Below are 14,796 nucleotides of genomic sequence, written 5' to 3'. Positions count from 1 at the left end.
AACCTCATACACAAGTCAATAAAAATATTCTCGGATGGTCAAGCGGCGTTGGAAGGTCTTGGCTCCTACCAAGCAACGTCTAAATTTGTAGCAACTTGCCAAAAACGACTCTCCTCGATAGGAAGACTTGGCAGATTGTCTCTGGTCTGGATTCCTGGCCATACTGGCTTGGTAGGCAATGAGGCTGCTGACTCCCTTGCAAAGAAGGGTGCTGCAGGCAGCTGTCATTGGCATCGTTTTAGGCTTTGCCAAACAAAGATTATACACCTGGATGGTAAGAAGATTTATTAGTCCAATCAACAAGTTCAAAAACATGAAAAATAGAGATAAAGGTCCTGAAAATATGAGTGATAGCTCATTCGATTCGGAATCACCTCTAGAAAAATGTTTTTGAAGGAATTTGGTGCAGGTAAAAAATTGTAACTATTATTAACAAAATAAGATTTAAAAAAATGGTATTTAGTTTTTCGTTAATAACTCAAAAAATATTAATATTTAAGCAATTTTGAAAAAGCTCGTTGAAGAGGAGGAAAATTCCGATAAAAAAGTCCTGACTCCCGAAACTCAATCTCCATTATTTATAATTTTAATTTGACGTTGAAAATAGGGTTCCGCGCGGCTGTTACGGCATGCGCGCGCTGCCGCTGAAGAGAGTTTATCAAAAGAAATAATTTTTTTATAACATAAAATGTCATTTTGAAAATTTGAGAAAAATCTAGTATCTTCTTAACACTTGAATGAATCGAGTCCCGTAGAAAAAAAAGTTTTATTACCATTTTTAAATGAGTTATTCAATTGTTAACTAACAAATTTTTTCCCAATCTCCATTGGCCTATAAATTTTAAACTTCGTGGAGCCCTTTTGACATATATACTTCATACGATCCTGCAATAAAAGTTCATAAAAATGTATTATTTTTTGTTAATTATGATTTTTTATAATTATTGCAAAATGAAATATCTAAAAATTGTTGATAATTTTTTTTTCAATTGATGAAAAGAAATGAAAATGTCTATATTTTTTACCACTTTTAATTGTGACATAATTTTTTTATTTATTATAATACTTTTTTTATGGCACTTTTTTATATATAGCTGTTTTTATAAATTTTTTCTGCTTCAGAAAAAAATATAACGTTGGTCAATATTTGTTCATAACAAATTGTTAAACTAATAAAGAATTAAATAATAAATACAATTTTTTTTCCAATCTATTCAAAAGTGTAAATTATGATTTTTAAAAGCAAAATTATTCCTTAACTAATTATTTAAACAATCGAAGTATAAAAAAATCGGTTTTAATCAATTGAAAATTAAAATTAGGATTTTTTTTAATCATAATTGTCTCTATAAGTACAACAAAATAGCAAAAAAAATTTTCAAAAATATTGAATTTATCTATTTGTTTAAAACAATTTAATAAACAAATTACGTAAAAAATTCATATTCTATGTTAATAACTGTCATTGTTCAATGTGAAAACAGACATAGCTAAATATCAATTGAAAAAAAATTATCATCAATTTATCATTTATCAAAAATTTTCAACGTCAACTTAAAATTATAAATAATGGAGATAGAGTTTCGGGAGTCTGGACTTTTTTATCGGAAATTTCCTCCTCTTTAACGAGCTTTTTCAAAATTGTTTAAATATAAATATTTTTTGAGTCATTAACGAAAAACTAAATACCATTTTTTCAAATCTTATTTTGTTAATAACAATTGCAATTTTTTACCCGCACCAAAATCCTTTAAAAACATTTTTCTAGAGGTGATTCCGAATCGAATGAGCTATCGCTCATATTTTCAGGACCTTTATCTCTATTTTTCATGTTTTTGAACTTGTTGATTAGACTATATGGACTTCTGGCAGCATCTTCCAGGATTGGCTCACTTCAAGGCGTTTATCCACCATTCGAAGCTTGATACCAAACAGATGATGGACTATAGCAGGGATGAATTACGATGTCTTTCGTACATTCTTATCAGTCGTCAAATGGATTTCGCTTTGAATAAAGTCTTTCATCGAGTTTATGGCGTAGAAATAGGAAGAACGACCATTCTTCGAAAAAAATGCTTTTTTAAGAAAAACTATTGAACCTAGCCATAGGAAATACTTAATGAAATTTGTAGAGGTTTCGTTGGCGCTCCTTATGGATCAATAATATACAGGGTGTTCCATTGAAAACAAGGAAGATTCTGCAAATTTTTGTTTACAATATGTGGCAAGTGTTTTTTCATACCCTGTATATCATATGTAGATTTCAGATATATCGTTTGAGAGAGTTACCATGTAGAATATTTGACCAAAAAAAATTCAGTTGGACTTTGCACAACTTTATAATTTCAAATATTCTGAGTGACGAATATTGGAAAAAAACTTGTCATGCTAGATATCTCGAAAACCGTCAATATTTTCGAAGTGAAGATATACATAAAGTGTCTTTTATTTTCTATGTAGAAACCGAAAAAACGATAAAAAATATAGGTTGCCATTTGAAAAAACACAGTTGGGATCCACCCAGAAAAAATTGAACACCCTGTGTGACCGCCAATATTTTTATTTTTTCGAGCTCGAGTAATAAGGTAATATTATAGAAATTCAGATTCCTATCTGTTTCCTACATAGATATATGGAACACCGCGCCACTGTTGCAGGACCCTGTATAATAAATGGTATAGTAACTCTTGAGAGTAATTGTTTGATGTCTATTATATTGTTCTTTGAAGGGAATTATTTGAAAGAATCATGGGAAAGTTTCTAACACTCCCAAAACAAAACATACACGTCAGTGTTTGCGAATGGAAACGTCACAGGTAGCTAACGTGAGACCCATCATTATGCCACATTGTAATACAATATTGTCTGTACCATTTTCAACGCTCTTATCGCCGTATCGCAATACTACCATTTCTTCACCCATGCGAGATGCATTCAATGCCGTAGGTCGTTTCTGCATCAGCAGATGCATCGGCCGGTCAGGGCTGCGCTGCTTGTTGCATCGTGAGAAAGTTCTCAAGGACAAATGGATGTCATTGAAACTGGCTCGGTTAATCAGACTGGTTCTTCGGCTGCTGCGTTGGCTTGCTTTTTGTCTCGCGAAAGCTTTTGTCCGAGATGACTTTTACGCATTGAATCAAACTCGAAGCGAAGTGCAAACACTATACTTTCTCAAGGACTACTTTTTTGTCAGCATTAATGTATAAATCATTACGAAACGTTTCGACGATAGGATTCTTAAGCGGAAAAAAGTATGTTTTAAATTTATCAAAAACGCCCAAATTGTTAAATTATATATTCACAACCGCGAGGAGATCGATATTTTTTCAACACACCTCAAATATTAATTTGCAAGTATTTTAAAGAGGCCCAAGACTATTCACCAGGAAAATTATGTTGAATATTATTATCAAATTGTTTATGCATGATTTATTCAAATGAATTCGGTTTATACGAAATCTATTGGCAGCCTTGATGTCAGACGAGCCAATATTAGAAGTTGGAAAGAAAAAGTTTGGCTATAGATATGAATTTTTATTAGGATGTTACATAAATCTCGTCTGGATAATTTCCAGTTTTACTGGAATTACTTCACGATGCTTCTTGTGGTAATAGTAAAGAAAAAGAAATCCACAAATAATATGAAAAATTTGCGTGGATCTCTAGTAAATTTGAATTAATGGTAACGTATCTAACTTTATGAATTACAATTGGATCTTGCTTGCATGTATATACACGAATACATAGTTTCTTTTTTCGCCTTTCCATATTTTTTTGGGGACAAAGTCATCCCATACACCGTGATGAAAACTTGAATCTCACAATAAACCTTACATATTTATAAATTCACGTGCGAAAGGTCATTTTGTTAACGCATTATCAACAGTTGAGCCGCCTGAATTGCGTTTCTTATCAAAAAGGTCGCATCTACATTTGTTGTGATTTACCTTTCATAAGAAAATGCAAAATGGTACAAACACTACTCAAACATATTTAAGACGATTTTTCACAAAATGTAGAAACCACATTCTTAATTAGCACCCCATGATCTGAAATGTAACCGTAAATTCATATCCTAAAGCATTTTGTCAAATAATTCACATTTCTCTTCAGTCATCTATCAGTTTTTATTCATGTGAACGAAATAGGAGCAAGCAGATAGAAAAAATTATAAATATCAAATATTGTTCTGTTAATACGTGAACGTTGTGACCTTGAACATCAAAAATCAAAGAAAATCTAAAGTTATCTCTGTCCTTTCTCTCTCTAAATTTATTGGACTTTGCGTCCCACTCGGGCGCATTTGTCAAAGTTGACAGGAGCTTCGTCAGGGGGGGCGTAGCAGTCTTGCTCGAAGCAATGCTCTGCCACCCCTTTTTTGTCGAACTTTTTTCATAATAAAGACAATATAGCTTTTTTATTGTCATCTCCTCTTCGGGAGACCTTCGGGTTTTTGATTTCACATACATGGTCCCCTTTACGTGATTATCCGAACCACCCGGCCTGGATACCGACGTGAATAAAGGGGGCCTTCACTTAAACATTTTTGACTAAACTTTCAAGAAAACTTTTACATATTGATGACTTTACACATAGACAATCACAACAAATATGTTGTGTTCTTCGAGTAGCGGCTTTTTGTCGCTAATTTAGTATGAGAGTATCCAAACTTGTATATAAATAAGTGAGCGTCCATTCCGGCTCCATTGAAAGTGTCTTAGCCTGTAATTATATACAATTCGTCTATTTCTTTTTATTTTCAAATGCATGATTAATCACGTCCTTGTCGAAATTAGGTCTGTCATCACCAGCGGTCATTAAAAAGTCTCCATATACGAAAATAAAAAATCGATTATAATTGAATGAACAGTTACGACCGTGACTGGTCTGAATGTTATTTTGATGAAAACAAACGGGCTGCTAATGAAAATCCTATACTTTCCGATTATTTTTTACGACATGTAATTTGCTGTGAATGTAAACACCCATGACCGTGACTCATTGCTAAATGCATTTGTTGACGAAGATCTACGCAGTGTTTTCCAAGGTGATCGTTTAGTTTGAATAATTGGTGATAAGCGTAGAATAAATTATATGGCAGTTTTTCCGTGTTGTTTAAATGGCTTTTTGTTAGCATTTACGTTGGTATTTTCGTCGAACGTGGACAAAGGTGAATATTTTTCCAACTAGATATGATAGCTTATTTTTACTTCAAATTTGATATTCGAAAACGAATATACTTGAACCGACTATATTTCAATTTGTACCTTCCAGTTCCCTGTAGTTGTATGTTTCAAGTCCTATGCTTTTTTTCAATTATATCTGGATGTATTCAGCTGCCTAAACCATTTTCTTTTGTATTTCGATTCCATTTAGTTTTTGCAGCACATCAACGAGGATCAAGTGCTCATCATTAACTCATTCAAATCGATCATAGTAGCAATCGCCAAGAGGGCCAAAACAGAGGGCCTAGAACCTCTCGGGAAAGGTCAGATATCTGGGAGTGATTGTAGATCCCGGGCTGACCTGGAACCAACATCTAGAAAGAGTACAAAGAGATGCAGAAGTAGCACTAATGTTGGCACTTACGAAAAGACAGGTTGGCTAAAACCAGACATGATCGTTAAACCACCATGATCGTTAAACCCATTATAATGTAAACTTCAATGGTCTGGTGGCCGAAGATAAATATTCCTTCGCTATTAACAAACTAAGCAGGTTACAGGTTGTCTTCAATCTTTCTTATCTATTAATGATGGGGGAAACACCGAATTAGGAGGGATCGGGTCTTTATTGTGGTACCGTACGGGAATAGGTCAAAAGTGACCCTCCACCGCAACCAGCAGTGGAATAGAACTCCAGAACGGTTTTAACAAAGCAGGGATCTTCAAGAGGAGGATACCTCAACAAGTCTGAACGATGGAGACTCTAGCTGCAGGCAATTTAACAAAGAGACAGAGATGGTTCCCCGTATTTTAAACTAATGTTGAGGAACAAGATCACAAATGCAAACAAATCATGTCCAGAAGGAAATGACAAAATAACACCTGAAAAGTCCCTCACCTAAGAAAGAAAACGCGTTTTTCTTTGTTCAAGATTAGCTTTATTTATCAACGTAACCTCCATTAAGAGCCACACATTTCATTACCACTTTTGTAGAACTATTTATCTTTTGCCACAAAATAGGCCTCAGTTTGAGTAGCAACCTCTTCATTCGAGCGAAATTTTTTACCGTTGAGCATTTTTTTGAGGTGTGCGAACAGCCGGTAGTCGCTGGGAGCCAAACCTGGTGAATACGGTGGTCGTGGAAGCAATTCGAAGCCCAATTTTGCCATTGATTTGCGGTGTGTTGTCTTGATGAAACAACATTTTTTTCTTTGGCATATGCAGTCGTTTCTTTGCAATTTCGACTTTCAAATGCTCCAATAACGCTATATAATATTCCCTGTTGACCATAACCTTCCGGGGTTTTACGAGGGTCCACATTTTGATTTCGGAGTGAAGTGATTCAGGTTTCTTATGTTCAAACATGGCCGAACACTGCTCAGAATCATCAAGACGTTCTTGTTTTTGGTCAACAGTGAGCTCACGCGGCACCCACGTAGAACAGAGCTTTCTCATAGTCAAATGCTCGTGCAGTATAGAGCCAACACGTCCTTTTGATATTTTTTATGTTTTCTGGTGTTACTGCCTCATTTGGACGTCTACTGCGTTCTACGTCATCGGTGTGTCTACGACCACGTTTGAAGTCAGCAAAGCAACGTTTAATTTAACTTTTAAGACATTTTTTCCTTCAAGAAGCAGTGTAAAATTGAAACACGAAATTGTTTTTGATCCATTGTTTCGAAAAGAACAAAAAAAAGTGTTGAAAAGCTGAAAAAGCGTTGAATGCAAGAACGTTAGTGCTATATATGTTTTAGGCACGTGACTTTTTAGTCCATGTATCTAGCAAGTGACCTGTACAATTCAGTAAAGCTAACAATATTGTTGGAATGGGTGTCGTAAAAAAGAGGGGGGGGGACGCAATGAGGCTGCCGTGGTTTTCAGGTACTTTCAAGGACAACAAGTCAAACGGCTCTCAAGTAGTAAGGATAAGTCTGGAAGGATAACACCAGTATGATCTGATGTTTAGGAACTGTCGACCATGAAGCAAGCTGGAGGTATTCTTGAATAGATCAACGTTGATTAGTTTTCCCTCGTATATATTGTACACTCTTACTCTAGTTACTTTCACATATCTTACTAATTTTTCCACGAAATGCACCCAATTTCACTTCATAGTAGCTGCGATAAAAGAGAGATAAACCTATCGTGAAGTATACTCGAAAACATTCCAAACTTTATGCGTTATCTGAAAAATGTTGACCGCAATATTTCTCTATCGTTCAACGACGGAATCGACTTTTTGCGCGGGTTGAGCGGGTGGGTAGTACATGTGATAATTTCTGTAAATTTTTCGCTTTGAATGCGCATTTACAATTATCAAACAATGAAACATCAAAGCGTGCGTTGGTTGGCGTTTTTAAAAATGTCCGCAGTGAGACGATGGCGTAGGAATTTTTTAAATTGGAATAGGAATTTTTAAAATCAGAAACATTTCAAACCGAGAAAATAATAATAATTCATATTGCTTATACACTGAGGTATGCTTTTTATGTAGAATAACAATTTTTGTAAAATATTCATTATGTTATTGTGTTTATGTGGGCTATTATGAATTGTTTGAGAGTTCTATGTCCACGTAACAAAAAAAGTTATGAACATATATGTTATGAATAAATAAATAAATATATATATATATATATATATATATATATATATATATCAATTGTTGATAATTCATTATTTTATAATTCTCGAATACATATACAAATTGATGAAACCAGATTTGAGTCAATTTAATGAAAAATTGTATTTCCTGCGGTAAATTTTCGTTATATGGACACCCGGTGATTTTGAAAAAATTTTTGACTGTTCTTACGTATTTTGATGCGTAGATTACGAATCCGAAAGAAAAAAGCAGCGCTCTCCCTCATTTAAAAAGTTACGACCCTTCAAAGTTCAGAAAAGGGCAACTTTTCAGCCTTCTTTTTCACTAAATAAACTATTTAAAAACGCAAGCATTTATTCACTAGGTCACCTTTACACCTTATTCCTCCTTCTTTAACACTTTTCACTTCAATAATCAACATTTTTCTTATAGAAATGTTAAAAAATGTACGGAGCTGCTTTTTGGTTACATATCACCGTATTTTACGTTTTTAAGGTTAATGATATGGTTGGTACGACTGATGCAATCCATATTCCTGAAGTAATTCAAATGTTTTTTACCTTCATTATATAGATCGTAAATTGGTTTTTGGTGGTGTATTACGAATTTGAAATAGTAGGCGACGGCAAATACCAACTGCTTTTTTCTGAAATGTCACTAGTAACTAACCTAAAAATAGAATAATGTCACCAGGAGAAGCATTCGTTTTTAAATTGAGTTTTTTATAAGAAAAATGTTGATTATTGAAGTGAAAAGTGTTAAAGAAAGGAATAAATGCTTGTGTTTTTAAATAGTTTATTTAGTGAAAAAGAAGGCTGAAAAGTTGCCCTTTTCTGAACTTTGAAGGGCCGTAACTTTTTAAATAAGGGAGAGCGCCGCTTTTTTCTTTCGGATTCGTAATCTACGCATCAAAATACGTAAGTACAGTCAAAAATTTTTTCAAAATCGCCGGGTGTCCACATAACGAAAATTTACCTTTCCTGCGACACTTGTATGGAATTTTTAATTTTTTTTTATAATACATCATAATAAATATGTATATTGAAATTATATAAATATTTTTGTCACCGCTTCAAAAAGTTTCTGATATAATTAATATAAAAAACAAAGGATTAACAAAATCACCAAAATAAGAGCTGTTTCTTGAAGACTTTCGAGAAAGATATTTCATTGATGCGACAAATTTACAGAAAAATTGATTGATTTTGCACGCAGAAGATGCAAATTATCCTTCGTTTGCATAGCAAACTATAATTTTTCTCTTTTCGCACGACAGGTGTGTCGTAGAAAATGCCGAGAGAAACAAAGAAAGTCTATATCCGTTCGAAACATCTGACCTAAAGACAAGGTAGTGAAAAAACTATAAGCAGAAGGCACAGGTACAGGTGCCCGTTCACATTTCGCCGTTGCTTCAAAGTTGTTATTATCTATTTCGTTACTATAAACGAACAGCTGACCTCGAGAGGAAATGGAACATCTGTCTGGAGGTATAGAAATTCCTTTATGGGAAAGACGAGAGAAAAATTAACCTACATATTTTATATACCTACTAGACGTGTGTATATATATATATCATAGGGGCAACTGAAAAAATCTCGCCCACTGGATACGGGACTGACAGATCAGTGGCGGTAAAATTAGTGGCAGCTGTTTACTCTGTGTGTGTGTGAGAATTGAAATCATCTTCATTTATCAAAGGGCTATTGGTTTTTAAATTTTCTCGAAAATAATTGTGCATTAAAACAAATATTATGTAGAATTGTTTCAGCCAAATGTATTTTTTCAATGTGTCTGTGATCGTGACGATATATATCCTTTTGATGTACTATTGAAGTGGTTTTTGATTTGTACAACGTCAATTGATTGAAACTTTTTGTTTTTGCAGTTTTTTGAAGAATCTTTGGTTAACACTTTTTCAGATTTTTGGTTTTCCCATTCGGTGCAAAATTCGGCTTTACCAGTGTTTATTCTATCAGAATTAGGTAATGAGATTATCAAAACTTCCATCTTATTGAAAATTCTGGTGTCCTTTTTTACCTTTCGTTTGGATGATTCAGTTGATAAATATGTTTACTAAGATGTGATTAAATCAATTCATCTCAGAAAACTCTAGCAAACATCTTGCCAAAAACATTTTTTCATTAAAACGAAAACTTTGTTGTCAAGGTTTTGTTTCTATATACTATTATACTACGATTTGTCTTGAGCCTCAAAATAGGCCCCAGTTTCGACGATTACCTCTTCCTCGGCGCTAAATCTCTTCCCAGCTGCATTCATCTTGAGGTCTTAGAACAGGAAAAAGTTGCTGGGGATCAGATCTGGAAAATACGGTGGATGCGGAAGCAATTCGAACTCCAATTCAGGCAATTTTGCCATCGTTTTCATTGATTTGTGACACGGTGCATCGTTTTGATAAATCAGCACTTTCTTTTTCTGCTCAGAATCATCACTTCGTTGTTGTTTTTGATCGATTATGACCTCGCGTGGCACCCACTTTGAACAGAGCTTTCGCATACCAAAATATTCATACACGATACGTCTAACACGTTACTTAGATATCGTTAGAGCCTCAACTATATCGATTGACTTCACTTTGCCATCATTTAACATTATTTTATGGACTTTTTTGATGTTTTCGTCGGTAACAGCTTCTTCAGTACTCATTCCACCTCGTTTAAACTTAGCAAACCACTTCTCAATGGTTGGTTTTTCTGGTGTAAAGCCCGAATAATGTTTATAGAGCCAAGCCTTCGCTTCAAAAGTGTTTTTTTTGCCAAAAAACAATGCTTCATCAACACACAAAATGCTTTCTTCAAACTTACAAAACTTTCTTCACCCAAAATGTTCTATCCCACAAACTAATAGTCCGACAGCTGTGGAATTTGTTCACGCGTTTTGTGAAGGATTCGATACTAGTAGCGCCATCTGTTGTTATTTTAGTTTATCACTATACTTTGCTAGTGACGAAAGTACAATCGAACAAACGATAACTTTGCCAAGGTGCATACAGGAAATTTAGTTATGTATTGGAAAAACCAAATAGTTTATAACAATTATTGCAGACCTTTTCATTGCTATTAAAAATAATTGAGCAAGTAGGAAAATTACTGGACTATTATTTGTATTTTTAGATTCTCGACTTTGCATTAGGGTATCACCAACAACACATCATTCAGTCAATTACTGAAATATAATTGGGAAAATGAAAGAAAATACATGCGTTATCAATTAGTGCATTTCATAGGTATAAGTTGGAAAACAAATGAAAACGGTAAACTGACTTTTGAATGAAGAGTTGATTTTATTTTTAAAATTCACGATTTTCCGCTTTACCTTTTTCCACGTTGCGCAAAAAAGTATAAAGATGGAGAATAAGGAAGTCAAAAAGTTGTTTTGTCCTAATTGAAGGTTGAAATTGATAATCACGATATAAAATTTACTTAGTGTAGAATTTGAAGTTGTTACAGTTCATCAGTTGTTAAAACAACTATTTGGATAGTATGAAAAAGTTCAAATCGTAGACAATTTTCAATAAAAAACCAAAAATTTCAAATGAGAATAATAGTTCTGTATCCAACCCTGTAACATACCCATATTTTGCTACAGGTCAAGTGCTTTGACAAGCCGAGATCTTCAATGTTATTGAAATTATCATTATCATTATAGTTTTTATTATTATCAACTAATTCCTCACAAATTCCTGGAAACTCATAGATTAATGCAAGTGTAAAATAGCTTACAATTCCAGAAATTTCTGTCAGTTTGGCAACCCTGTTTATTTTTCCGTTCGCCAAAGATGCAGCAGCAAAAGCCACGGCGAGTCGTGAGTAGCGTTTCGCAATGTTGTTTTACCAGGCTAGCAGGTTCGCGAAGAGGTCAGACGTGGCGAATGGGAATTCTCGGCCGTCGAAACGCGTTGCGCATCGATACGTGTAACGTTCACGTGACCTCCTTTTCTGTACACGTCTAGTGACGTAGCGCCGATGACAATAATCGGCTCGGGTCAGATCGGGCGTGTCCGGCCGAGGGGAATGCGACCGCAGCAGCAGTTTTTTCCCGGTTGCGTATTTTTAACAGCACGTCGCCTCAACGGAAACGGCGTCACGCGCGACGTTGCCGGTGCTTTGGCGATCCGTTCGCTTGTGCGACGTTGCCAATGAATGTTAATTCAGTTGGTCTAGGTAAAAAGGTTGCATGCAATGTTTTTCTGCTTCGCATTTTGCGAATTATCTAATTTCGAGTACATTCAGATGAAGAGAAACAGATCCAACTTTCGAAAATTCACGAGGTGGTGAATTCGTTAAAAATACGGTTGTAACAAAAACGTCTACTCAGGCCCCCTATTCAAAAGAAATATTAGATTTTTTCTTGAATACTGATGTTTCTTACCTATTTCATTCAAACTGTGGAGTACAATAAGAAAGCATGTGTAAAATTAATTGATTACGTACCATTGTTAAACATGATCATTTTTTTCATTCTTTTTTTATGCTCACCCATTCATAACTACCTAGTTACTTATTGGGGTTGGCAACTCGTAATAACACTAATTGTCTTTGGACGCAGACCTTTGGTCTTCCGAAAAAAAAAAATGAAGTAATTGAATGGATTTTTGATGCCACAGGGGAAATTACCCTGTAATAGCTCACCGCAATACACATTTGATGGTTATGCAATAGTGTTGAAAAACTAAACCCTATCTGTATATTTTTCGTTACTTGATCTGTTTGCTACAAGACCATTCACTTAGTTTCAGATTTTTTAACCTTCAAACTTGGTAGTATCCTGCACGAATAGATCTATTATCAAATCTACTATCCAAATGATAGGGTCCGCGCATTTTGATCCCATCACTAACTATCGCCCTCCTACGTACGACAACTCTCAAAAGACTGAACTTGTGCAAGCTCAGGATTAACGAGGTCCTACCTTGAAAACTTAAAAAAAATCAATTTTTATAATTCATGTAGTATATTACGAAATTATCAATTCTTGCATATGGCAGAAAAAGATATGGCAAATTTAATTAAATGTTTTGGACAAAAAGTACTTTCAATAAACTATGAAAAAACCTGTTTCGTTCCATTTTCTTGTTACGTCAGTGGCCTCCCGGACTACGATAAGTTACAAATTGATATAAGCTCGGATGAAACTATTACGATTAAAAGAGCCAATAATGCGAAATATCTGGGCATAATAGTGGATTGTCATCTTAGATGGGATAAACACCTGGTGCAAGTCTGTAAAACTCTACGTTCTCTCCTATACAGGTTCAAATTCTTTCAGCAAATACTGGATTTCAAATATCTCAAAATTCTTTATCAATCATTAGTGGAAACACGACTTACTTACGGTATTCTAGCTTGGGGGGCAGCAACGAATGCTCACTTGCAGAATCTTGAAGTAATACAAAAAATATTTTTGAAAATTATATCATCCAAACCAATGAGGTATTCCTCCGACCTACTATTTGCAGAAACGGAAGTCTTTGATTTGCGTCAGCTTTATTACTATGAAATTGTGATAAGACAATTCAAAAACAGATTTAATCTCCCACTCATCAGCCATAACTACCAAACTCGTCTGAAAGCGAATAATTCTCTGAAAACGAAACCAGTCAGAAAGAAAATAGGACAGAGAAATCATTCTTTTTTATCTAGTAAATTTTATAACTTTTTGCCGACGGAAAACAAAGAAGTCTCAAACATATACTCCTTCAAAAAAAAGACTAAACATTATATTCTTTCTTTAGAACGTAAGGCTATCCATTCATTGTTTGAATATTAGAATATTCCATATATTTTATTTTGTTGATTATTGATGTTCGTTACCTATGTTATGATATTTATGTTTCAATAATTGTGTGTAAGGCTCATTAGCCTAATTTTATTAAATTGACTACAATTTTATTATGTCACAAACATTTTAGTGAATTATACATGATTTTATACATATAACTCTCATATAGAAATGCAACTGAGCCCTATTTTGAAGTGTACTAATTATTGTCAATATTTGGAATAAGTAAATCACCCACGCACAGGCACTGCCTTAGTGGATACTTGTTTATTCGAAATATCTCTGAATGAAAGTGCACTATTATTATATTATTGTATTTTATTTTAAGAAACTTATTATTATTTTATCGCCCGAGATGGGTTCAAAGTTTCAAGTGCCATTGTATCATCTACTCAGAAGATGGTCAAAATATAACCTTCGCGCTCTATTTGTCTTTTGAAGGAGCGCTTCTAGAACAACTACGTCAAATATCTGCATACAGATATACGAGGAGGTATTGATGAATATATGATAAATCACAATATTTCAAAACTGATTACTACGTAATGTGAATCACAACATAAGTGTTCGAAGCGTTTTATTATTTTTCAACGATTGCTATTTTAGAAACATAATTTATTTTGTTTTCAACAAAACATCATTCTAGAATCCGATTTTATTATGTATGCCTTGTTCTTATACTTGACAGCCCTGAAGATGAAACAATAAAGTTTCAAGTATGCATTTTATGACGTAATTATAAATTTCAACCTTAAATTGTAAATAGTTTTGAGAAATATTGGAGCATAATGGAGTGTAAAAAATACATTCACAGAATGATTATTAAATGCCGAGTTTATGCAATTGATGTAAAATAATGACATATTTTTACTGGTTAGCGAATTTCAAAAATAGAAGCATGTATTCACCTGGTTACGTTTTCATTGCTTGGTCCAAATTTTTACTTATTTAGTTGCACAACTTGATGACGAATTTGTAATGTTGCGTTGCCTCAAGTGTTAATTAGGTTACACATAGTAGCTGGTGGAACATGGCACTGACTAAGCAGGATGTCAACATAACCTAAAAACGTTGTCAGATCAGAATCTTAATGAATATAGTTAAAAAACTAAAAAACACGCTTTTAAAGAAGATCGAACGCTTTTTTCACAAAAATATCTACTAGTATTTTTCGTTAGTTATTGTTTTAAGCTCATTTAAAAAATATATTTGTAACTTTTTAGTTC

General features: G+C 34.0%; 2 protein-coding genes across 3 annotated transcripts in view; both read left to right on the top strand.

Moving 5' to 3' along the window:
* The window catches only part of LOC111512496 (uncharacterized), a 208,887-nt gene that overhangs the window by 171,812 nt on the left and 22,279 nt on the right, over positions 1 to 14,796 (top strand). The gene's annotated exons all lie outside the window — the stretch shown is intronic.
* Positions 1 to 14,796, top strand: part of LOC111512495 (Protein interacting with Ttk69 and Sin3A) — a 33,065-nt gene that overhangs the window by 9,783 nt on the left and 8,486 nt on the right. The window lies entirely within an intron of this gene.

Source organism: Leptinotarsa decemlineata, unplaced genomic scaffold (genome assembly GCF_025532065.1).
Source record: "Leptinotarsa decemlineata unplaced genomic scaffold, Ldec_3_MD MMD2_tig00026314_RagTag_RagTag, whole genome shotgun sequence".
NCBI lineage: Eukaryota > Metazoa > Arthropoda > Insecta > Coleoptera > Chrysomelidae > Leptinotarsa > Leptinotarsa decemlineata.
Note: the sequence above shows the minus strand (reverse complement) of the source record. Positions and strands in the feature narration are given on the sequence as shown.